The 7788-nt window shown below is 45.0% G+C and overlaps 1 protein-coding gene and 1 non-coding gene across 3 annotated transcripts in view; both read right to left on the bottom strand.

Annotated features, from left to right (window-relative positions):
* NEBL (nebulette) overlaps positions 1–7788 on the bottom strand; it is a 463302-nt gene that overhangs the window by 311962 nt on the left and 143552 nt on the right. The gene's annotated exons all lie outside the window — the stretch shown is intronic.
* On the bottom strand, positions 4994–5058 carry LOC115873107. Its single transcript, XR_004048233.1, has one exon. It is a non-coding gene; the product is annotated as a U7 small nuclear RNA (small nuclear RNA).

The following is a 7788-nucleotide window of genomic DNA, read 5'->3' as shown; positions in this document are numbered from 1 at the left end:
AATTAAAATGAATACAAAATATATTTTTTGTCACTAACAAAAAAGAAACAACCCAACCCTGCTTTTGTTAACAGCAATAATAATAATAATAATAATGTTATGCTAACTCAGTTTATGGTCCCTGTTGCCAACCTTCATCCCATTCTTAAATTCACTTACGATTTAAAATACCTGGTGGAGTATTTTTAGAGAGCGTCATAGCATATTCTTTCTACTCTTCAAAAACCAACACCATAAAGCAAAAACGTGTCAAAGCCAGCACCCGGGCAAGGTAGAAACGTGTCAGAGGAGGAAATCTCAATGACCGTCCACTCAGTGAGCGGCAGGAGGGAAGTGGTAAGATTGCGCCCGATCAAAGGTGGGGAACTTGGGAGGCTCCTAAAATGCAAGACCCAGAGGCCAGGCTTCCATCAGAGTTTACTGTACTAATTAACATGCCCCAAACACCTGGAGCCCTGGTGCCGCAGTGGTTAAGCATTGCCCTACTAAGCAAAGGATGGGGCAGCTTGAAAGCACCAAATGAGAACGAAGAGACACTGGGTTTCTTCATCACCATCATCATCATCATCACAGCCTTGGAAACCCAGTGGGGCCGTTTGACTCTGTTCTGCAGGGCTGCTATGAGCCAGAATTGACTATACAGCGATGGGAGTTCTGCTTTGGTTTCGTTTCGTTTTTGAAACTGGGCATTTGCTGTTGTGCCAACCATATGAATAGGACCAGAATGGTCAGAGGAGACAGCCCTGAGACACACCGGTCCTGGTGTGAAAACAAACCCCGTCCTGCTCAAATGACTGCCTCTTCTTCGTCTACGCACGGGTCCTGAACGGGCAGAACTGAGTGTTCTGAAATTCCCATGTTTCACAATGTTAACATGCACCCAGCTGAATGCCTTTGCACAGGGGCAATAAGTCTCTGCTTTCAGCCAAGATGCATCTTACATCAGCGATGCTAATCCCTCATTCCACATCCTCTCCCGAATCCACCTGGAATTTCTGGAAGCACCCTGTTGATGTACTGCTGCCGCCGTTGTCAAGTTACCTTCAGCAAAATTTCATTTGTGTGTGATCATTAATGATACTGTTTGATCATGTCCACACCTGGATGGGTCACCTTTCTTGGGAATGGGCACAGATATTCTATCTTCCTAATGACTGGTTGGATTTCTTGGCATAACAAAGTGAGCGTTCCCAATGTCGCACCCATTTACCGAAACCTTCCCCGGGCCTTCTGTCCATCCCCTGAGCCTTGTTTTTCACGCCAGTCCCATCAGTTCTTGGTTATATGCTACCTCCTAAGGTTGACACTTGACTGATTCTCCCTGCTGTTGTAACTCTATGCATTCTCTCTTCCTTCTGGTGCATCCTGTAGCACTCCCTATTTTTTTGCAAAGCATCTTTAAATACTGAAACTTGAGGCTTGAGGTTTTTTTCTCCATGATCTCACTTGAGAAATGGGAAGCACGAGCTCCCTTGCTGTTTTCTAGTTCACGATCTTTCAACAGTGCATTTCAGAGCTTGTCTTCTTGAACTTTCTTCCATCCACATCAGGAAGGAGCCTCCCCCAGTCACACATTGAGTGACTTCCAACCTCAGGGGCTCATCTTCTGACTCTATGTGACGGTGTTCTGCCACTAGACAAACAGTGGTCACTGCCCGTCTTATTTTTCATGAGGAAAACGGGTCCCTGAAGAAGAAGGTGGCATTAGAATTGGAGGAAAACTCCTTAGCAACCTGCAAGATGCAGATAAGATAACCTCTTTGCTGAAAGCGGATAGGGGGTGAAACACACCCTAAGGACAACCAGAGACTACAGGATTCAGTATGGTTTCAGCTCAATATCAGTCCCCCTCACAACTGAACGAAGGAACAACACCATGATAACAGAGGAAACAGTTAACGTATCCAAAGAATTCATGTTGCTTGGATACACCAGGAATATCCAGTCAAGAAGTCAAGCAATGTATTTTGGGAAATCCGCTGCAAGAGACCTCTTTGAAGTGTTGAAAAACAAAGCTGTCACTTTGAAGCATAGGGACACCCGCTCGAAGCCATAGGATTTTCAATCATCCCAGGAGAAGAGAGAGTTGGATATCAAAGACAGAGGACCAGACATGAATTGGTGCCTTTCAATTACGGTGTTGGCAAAGAGCATGGAACGTACCACAGAGCCTGCCAGAAGGAGGAACACTTTCATCTGAAGGAAGTACAACCAAAAGGCTGCTTATAAGAGAGGTGGCAGGACTTTGCCCCACACCGGTTGGATATGTTAGTGGGATGGGCCGGTCCCTGGAGAAGAGCATCTTCCTGGGAAAAGCATCGGGCCAGTGAAACAGGAAACCCCTTAAGGAGGGAGGCTTACACAAGAGTCCGCAGCAAGGAGTTCAAACACAGCAACCGTCTTACAGATGGTCCAGAACTAGGCAGTGCTTAGTCCGATCGCACACACAGGGTCGCCACCAGTCGGCATCAACTCGAAGGCACCGAAGAACAGCCCCCTGTGCCTGGTACTACAGGAAGTCCTTGGTATTCACATCTCCTTGAATCCTCCCAGCAACCCGACAAGCAAGGGGCTCTTGTTATGCTCCCACACGGACTGAGGGCACTGTGCCCTCCCCATCACACAGAGAAGAAGTGTTCCATCCAGACCCCTACGCCCCTTTCAGGATGCCTTGGGGCAAGCTCCTACGTACTTGTGAGAGCTGGTCACTAATTTCCAGTCCTTTTGCATGCAAGTGTCTCAGGATAGCCATGATTAACTATTAAATTATACAGAGTCACAATTAAATAAATTATAATACTAGAAAGTATAATAAGTACTCACATCTTATTCTGTCTGAACTGTTTTACTACCTTGTCCTTAGATCTTGTAAGGATGAAGACCTTGTCTTTGTGATAACAGCAAGATTAGAGAAATAACAGACATCCCTTAGCTGCACATTAGCATGCTGGCTGCTCACCAAAAGGCTGGAAATCTCGGCTTATCCAGATCTCAGATGGAAGCTCTGGCTATGCAGTTCTGAAGAGCCAGTCATTGAAAATGGTATGGATTACAGCTCTACTTTGATACACATGGGGGTCTCCATGGTGACTGTTCCTGGTTTGTACTATTATCCATGCCATAGGCTTATTTATAAAACCGGAAGGGTGGCATAGGGGTTATGCATTGGGCTGGCAATGCACGGTCAGCAGTTCGAAACCACCAGTAGCTCCTCAGGAGAAAGACGGGCTTTCTACTCTTGTAAAGATTGTGTTTTGGACACCCACAGGGGCAATTCTACCCTGTCTGAGAGGGCCGCTACGAGCCAGCATCAACTTGATGGCAGTGGGTTGGTTTGTTTTGTGTCTGTAGGGAAAACACTGCATCATGAGATGTGGCCACGCATCTCTCCCCAACTGCACGGTCTGTAATGTCGGACTGGTAGAAACTGGCAGTGGTGCGGATGTTTGCACCACAGCAAATGGCAAAACTCTACAAATCAGAGCTACCCCTGCCCTTGGGAACGGGTTGTCAAACACGTGCTAGTACACCCAGCTCTGGACACCACACTTTTCTTTTTCACCCGATAATAATTTGTATAGGAAAGCTGCTAACAGAAACAACTGACTTTGAGAGTTTGGGCTTTTGTTGAGAAGATTAAACCATGTGAAAAGTAATCGTTAACTCTGCGAGAGCATTTAATTACTTTCTCAGAAGAAGACTGTCCCATTCTAGTTAAAAAAAACAAAAACAAACACATGCTCCCAGAAACAGTGTGTGTGTATGTGTGTGTGGGGGTGGGGTGGGGTGTAACTACTCTGTAAATAAACAAAAAAGGAATATCTGTCCACTAGTATTTTTATTCCAAAGTACTTTTCCAGCTTATATTGAATATTTAAATCTTTTCTGATATAGTAAATTTTGTACCTTAGAACGGGTCCAAGCTTATGGCCCAGCCTTTTCACTTGCTATATAGGTTCCTTCTACTGCGATCCTTCACTTCCAACTGATGGAGGGGTTGTTTTTATAAAAAATAACTTTATTGGAGGCTCTTATAGCTCTTATAAGATTCCATACATCAATTGTTTCAAGCATATTTGTACATGTGTTACCATCATCATTTTCTAAACATTTACTTTCTATTTGAGCCTTTGGCATCAGCTCCTCTTTTTGCCCTTCCCACCCCACCTCCCCCCATCATGACCACTTGATACATTATTACTGTTTTCATGTCTTACACTGTCCACTGTCTCCCGTCAACCACGCTGGGCGGGGAGGGAGATCATGCGTATATCATTGTCATCAATTCCCCCTTCCTCCCCCGCTCCCCCGACGTTTCCCCCTACCCTCCTGGTATCGATATTCCTAATTCTGTTCCTGAAGGGTTTATCTGACCTGGATTCCATGTGCCCTGAGCTCTTCTCTGCACCTGTGTACGTGCTCCAATCTAGCCTGCTGTGAAAGGCAGGGCTGGGTACATGATGGGGGGTGAGGGTGAGGAAACCTCAACAAACCAGAGGAATAGTGTGTGTTTTATTGGTGCTATACTGCGCTCTGGTTGTTGACTCATCCCTTCCTGGTGACCCTTCTGTGAGGGGCTGTCCTATTGTCTATAGATGGGTTTTGGGTCTCTGCCACAGGCCCCCTCGTTCTCAACAATATGTTTGTTTGTTTGTTTGTTTGTTTGTTTGTTTTGAATCTTCTGATGCCAGAAGAGCCATTTCTGATACTTTCCTTCTTTCAGGAAAACAGAACTCCACCAACCAGTTGTCATCTTGAAAAGACAGCACTCAACATTGACAAATTTAGAAGCAACCTTGTCAGAATTTTGAAAGCCTGCAATCTTTTAAAAATCCAAGATCTTCAAGTGTGCTTTCTATGCACAATGAACAAGATAATGAGCTCCTTCCCTTGAATACCTAACTTCCCACTTCAGACAGACAACTGCGCGATATCACTCTCTTGAAAACGCAGCAAACTCTTGTGTGTGTGTGTGTGTGTGTGTGTGTGTGTGTGTGGTGGTCCCAGAAAAAAAAACAGAAAACCTGCTAGACAAATTCTAAAAGAGTGGTAACTCTGCAGCAAACTGTTACTTACATCCATAATTCCTCACCCCACATCTAGGGGTCTGTCAGCCACATGTGCCTTATTTTGTTGAAGAGTTTGTTGCATTTTGTATTTACAAATTGAACTCAAGAAAAATTATAGACAGAAAAATTATAAAGGGAAATGCTTCCATTCGTAGCATAATAATATTAAAAATATTTCCATTTTAAATATTTTCCTACTGAGAGGGCTGCATGTATTCTAACCATTGCTCCCAATGTATCTGGCAAACCCAAACACTGAGCTCTCTCAAACATTCTTATTTTTCTTTCAACAAGTAATTATGAAGTACATCTGTATGAGATCATCTTTATTCTATGTAGATGCATCAGAATACGTAGCTGTGCCTATCATTATGTATTTGTCTTAGATCACCATCAAGCAACTACTACAAAATAAAAAGTCCCCACGGGGAGGAGAGTCTGGTGAATGCTTTCTGATCAGCGACCAAGGGTGCAGACAATCCCGCCCTCAAGCAGAATGCCTAGGAGCGTAGATTGCCTCCACCCACTCCCACCAGCCCAGGGAAGGGCAATCTTTCTCTCTCTCTCTCTCTCTGGTTTAGGTGCTGTCCTTGGCAGAGGGTCGCCAGAAGGGGTCACAGGGTCAGGAGTCACGACCTTTCAGTCTCACCCTCACTTCCTTGGTCGGAAGGTCCTGTGCCAGTCTTGGAAGCACTTCTAACAATGTGCGTGTCCCAGACCTGGTCCGGGTCCTGCTCCTGCGGTCCCACCTGTAACTGTGATGGGCTGACCTGCCGGCCACCACTCAGGCTTTTGCAATGGTTTCCTTTGCGTGCCCCCCACCCCATGCCCTTTTTAAAGCTTGGTATCTCAAAGAACCCTTGGATGCCATTTTAACCTTGAGCTAATGGTCTCCCTCATCTGGACGATATGTCTGTCTTTGTCTTTGTACCTTTTAAGACTTAATAAAGGTTCCCCTTCCATTACATCTAAGGTCTCTCTTGTATCCTCAAATGGTGGGCAGAGGGGATTATTATAAAGTGAGTCATATCCCTGTTGCCTCACTAATCGTAGCCACAATATGCTTATTATCTCATAAGCTTATTTCTACAGATTTGTCTTGCAACAAGGTAGGGTTTTCCTCATACAGAAAGTGGTTATGATTTCAGATGAATACTCTCTAAAACACACATGCCATTGAACATCAGAACACTGGCTTTCTGACTAAATGGGTGCATAAGCAAATGTGGTGAAGAAAGCTGATGGTGCCCAGCTATTAAGAGATATAGCATCTGGGGTCTTAAAGGCTTGACGATAAACAAGCAACCATTTAGCTGAGAAGCAATAAAGCCCACATGGAAGAAGCATGCCAGCCTGTGTGATCACGAAGTGTTGATGGGATCAGGTAGCAGGTATCAAAGACCCAGAACAAAAAATCATATCAATGTGAATGAGGGGGAGCACAGAGTGGAGACGCAAAGTCCATCTGTAGACAATTGGACCTCCCCTTACAGAAGGGTCACAAGGAAGAGACAAGCCAGTCAGGGTGCAGTATAGCACCCATGAAACATACTACTTTCCTCTAGTTCTTTAATTCTTCCCCCCCAATATCATGACCCCAATTATACCTTAAAAATCCGGCTAGACCAGAGCATGTATACTGGTATAGATAAAAACCCAAAACAGGGCATCCAGGTCAGATAAATCCCTCAGGACCAATAATGAGAGTTGCTATACCAGGAGGGGAGGGGAAGGTGAGGGGAGAAAGGGGGAACCAATCTCAATGATCTACATATAACCCCTAGCAGGGGAACAAACAACAAGAAAATGGGTGAAGGGGGACAGCAGTCAGTGTCAGACACGAAAAAAGTTTTTATCAATAATTAAGCGTTCATGGGGGGGAGGGGGTGATGAGCTGATATCAAGACTCAAGTACAAAGAAAATGTTTTGAAAATGATGATGGCAACATATGTACAAATGTGCTTAACACAATGGATGGATGGATTGTGATAAGAGCTGTATGGCCCCCCCAAAAAAATATTTTTTTTAAAAAACTGGATTTTTTTTTTTAAGCTTCTTCCCTCAAGATATCCAGGCAGTGATGGACCATAAAAGTAAACCGGACTCTTTCTGCAGGTCTTCTAAGATTTGGCCCATTTTACCAGGAGCATCTTACCTAACCGGTGTTCCCAGCCCGTAGCCCTGAGAAATGCTGGTTGATGCAGCACGTGAGTCTCAGTACTGACACTGGGAAGGAAAGTTTAAAAGAAATGAAAGCAAATTCGTGTGACTGGTCACAGGCCGTCTTTCAGCACTGACATTTCCAGGCCTCGGCATTCCCTTTGCTTTGCCGTGAACCTTGTGTTGTTCTCCTATGAACTATCAGGGTCTCTTTCTTCCTTGGAAGCCCGTTCAAATGGTCATATGCCACGCCCGCCCTCTGCACCCCCAGCGACACACCACCAGCCACACTTCTGCGGTTCATTTATGACAACCCAGGAACCATCACCACTTTCCTGCAAACTTGCTGCCCCTAGGCTCACTCACCAAGGGGAAGTTCACGCTGTGTCTTAAAACAAAACAAAGGCCTGGGGGAGGAGGAAGCACAGTGATCTGCAACCACCACAACAAACTGAATCAAAGACTAATTAATTCACCGAAGGACTGAAACAGCAATCAGCTAATTAATCAGTAACCTGTCGCCTGCTCTGACTTATTCTTGGCGACCTCGTGTGTTTC

This window comes from Echinops telfairi, unplaced genomic scaffold (assembly GCF_000313985.2).
Source record: "Echinops telfairi isolate 266 unplaced genomic scaffold, ASM31398v2 ScPeMD7_7461;HRSCAF=8499, whole genome shotgun sequence".
Classification (NCBI taxonomy): Eukaryota; Metazoa; Chordata; class Mammalia; order Afrosoricida; family Tenrecidae; genus Echinops; species Echinops telfairi.
The sequence above is the reverse complement of the archived record's forward strand: the minus strand, read 5'-3'. Positions and strand labels throughout refer to the sequence as shown.